The sequence below is a fragment of the Atta colombica genome, unplaced genomic scaffold, assembly GCF_001594045.1.
Source record: "Atta colombica isolate Treedump-2 unplaced genomic scaffold, Acol1.0 scaffold107, whole genome shotgun sequence".
Classification (NCBI taxonomy): Eukaryota; Metazoa; Arthropoda; class Insecta; order Hymenoptera; family Formicidae; genus Atta; species Atta colombica.
In genome coordinates this window covers 4,219,181-4,222,062 of record NW_017259192.1, presented here as the reverse complement: position 1 = coordinate 4,222,062, position 2,882 = coordinate 4,219,181, and positions in this window count along the sequence as shown.

Sequence of the window (2,882 nt, the reverse complement as noted above, 5' to 3'; positions counted from 1 at the left end):
AAATATAATGAACAAGATTTAGATTCATTCCAATTACGATTGTAAAAAAAGGTTCTTCTCTCAAGGAAATGTGATAATAAAGAAAGTTCTTTTTTATTCCGTACGCACGTAAATTTAAGAAATAAAAGGTCACATAAACTTGTAAATGTTAAATAAAAACGAGGATGAAACATCAAGTTAATAGAGACTTAAAACGGTATAATAGATGTAAACGTGACGTCAGAGTTGAGAAAAGCTACTGAAATATTCGTGATCAACCGCCTTAATCTGCTATAAAAGCACGTAGATATAATTATAAGGAAAATATTTTTAATATAAATAAAAGATAAAATTAGATTCTTAGGGAGAAACATGTAATTAATTAAATTCACGGCTTTAATTACTTTATATATCAAATTTATCTGTCGCAAGTGTTACAGTCAAAATATATTCTAATATATTCTAATCCCCGAAATTATTCCGTTTATTATCAATTCAACGGAGAGATATTTCAGACAATACACTGTTGCGCGTTTCGTCGCGATTAAGCGCAGATCTTTTAATATAAGCGATCTTCCGACACGACGTCCGTAGACAGCGGCAGCATGTTTTGCAGGGTACCGATATTTATATAGCGGCTTGTGCCAAGCTACACGTACATATAAATACGTAAAGAAGGTGTTATCGGCTGTGTGGCACGGGCCAAGGTTCTTGACACCACTGAAAGATAACCATCAGCTCCAATAGCCCGTGCGGAAGTATCTATGGATTCTGACATCCCGCTGGTTCGGATGGAACTTAGATCACTTCCTTGTCGCGCGCGCGCGCGCGCGAGAGAGAGACAGAGAGAGAGAGAGAGAAAGCGTTCCCGAAGATAAACTCCCGAAGATAAACTCAAGGATCTTAGAAAACCACGGCAAGACCGATGGCTACGCTGTCTCCGCTTCGAGCCTCGATTCTCAACTTCGTCCCCTGACATCCAACCATCCCCCATTCGGTCCGTACTTGTCTCCTATTCAGACGGCGGCCGTATCTCCCGAAATGCATCGAGCCGAGGTATTTGCGGTATATCGCTCTTGTGCGCCTGCCGTCGCCGTCAGTCTTGTTTGGCACCGACGGCCTGTGTGGGAGAAATCGCCACGTCGGGATTTTTCGACTAGCTCCCGCTGTTCCCAGACATGGGCGCCTGGCCGGATTCTGCGCCGGCACACTTGCATAATGTCACACATCCTTTACGCTCGATCGGTCGCCCTTTTGTGGTGGCAACGTAACGCGTAATGCACACGCCCTTTCTCGCCCTTTTTCGCCCTTTTTCGCTGTACCGGATTTTGGAAATCGACGTCGTATTTCACGTCGCATTTCCCACCATTTCCGATCGACAGCAATTGTACGAATTATGCTGGTACCATCATGATATTGAGAGCATATCTGTATCACTGTTGACTGCAATCCTATTATTGTTAACTGCTATTGCTGTATAATATCTTGATCGTGTATAAGATACGATCCATTATTGCTCATTCGCAAGATTGTATGGGCAGATTTTCTCTAGTAGATTTTTGTAACGTTTTATGTGTGTGCCATTCCTGCCATTATGTTGGTTTGATTGTATAGTTTGGATGGTTGAATTAATCGTGGGTGATGTAGCTTGTTAATGGACAGTTAGTGAAATGAAAGCGCTATGCTGCGAGCTATTTTATAGTTTATTGCGCTTTTCACGGCATTCAGAAAATTAATTTTTCAAAACTTTCCCTATTACTTTTTAATTGGAATCCGAAAACAGAAAATTTTAATTATTTCGAAAGTAGGCGTCATCAGCGGAATTTTTATCTACTTATTTTTTCACACGATGATATTAAGAGAATTAATAAACTTTTTCTTCTAAAAGTCAATTTTTTCTTCTGATTTAAAAAAATTTTTAGCAAAGTATAACTTTTTTCTAAAATTGTCTCAGATCTACATCGCATAGAAATATCCAATAGAAATATCTTTACAAAGATATTGGATCATCACCTAAAAATATCGTCGCATTTCCGAATGGAATATTTATAGGCTATATCTTAGTTTACGATAAAATATGAGAAATATGTTTTCATGAATTCAGTTTTCTTGCAACAATAGAACTTTTATGATTTGAAGAAGTTATCAAGCCATTACGATCGTACGTTGGCAAACAGCTACGATCGCCTGTCACTTCGTCTATTGTAATATTCCAAGTAGCTTCGCTGTAGTTGCACATTCCGTCAGTTATAAATTGGAAATAGTTTTGTCAAACCACATAGTAAGCACATTCAATCTCTACATATCATCTTTTAGGATTCGTATAGGATCGTTCTCGTACGAAAGTATTCATTCAGTCCAATGTGACTAACCAAGATAAATTTGCACAACTTTTTAGAGAACAAAATTGTTATACGTGCATTTTCGCATATCATGAAAGTTTGATGTTTTATATTGCAAATATTGAATGCGTTTCTGGCGGATCTCAAAATATACATCAAATATTGTCATACGGTCGAAAAAATTATATTACATGTTTTTATTTAACAGACAAGTAACTATGTGAAACATTTGTTTTTTATATAATAGAGAAAATAAAAATTTTATAATAGTTAATGTTAATAATTTGTAACAATTTCGATTCTTATTTCTATGACTTTTCTATGACACAACACTAGTACTTGAAAAATTAATGCTTGAAAATTTTAATGAGTGATGCTTGATGTAGTACGATTAATTGCTCCTTCTTGTTCTAATTTCTTGAATTATTGATATTCTTTTTAGTTATATTATTGTAGAAAGGTGAAAATAATTATTATAAATGTCGTTCAGTGTATAACTATGAAGGACATTTATGCGGTCGTATTATTGCGCGACGTATAATGATTCTCGCGTTAATTATT